A 260-nucleotide genomic window follows, 5' to 3' on the forward strand; every position below is an offset into this window, starting at 1 on the left:
ATAAAAAATGTAAACTATTGTCTTTATGCAAAATATCATTCCTGTTTTCCTTTTGATTTTGGTGGTAAAAATTTGACCTGGACACTACTTTGTGAGATCTACTAAGTACATCAACGAATCCACTACTAGAATAATTAAATTCACCTCTGTTAATAAATAAATAAAATGTGTAATTCTTATCACGTTGTGCCTCTTCTCTTATTCATGATGATGGTTTTGGGGGGGGGGGGGGGGCTCGAATGAGCGTGCGTGAAATGCTG

The sequence above is a fragment of the Megalobrama amblycephala genome, linkage group LG13 (assembly GCF_018812025.1).
Source record: "Megalobrama amblycephala isolate DHTTF-2021 linkage group LG13, ASM1881202v1, whole genome shotgun sequence".
In the NCBI taxonomy this organism is placed as follows: domain Eukaryota; kingdom Metazoa; phylum Chordata; class Actinopteri; order Cypriniformes; family Xenocyprididae; genus Megalobrama; species Megalobrama amblycephala.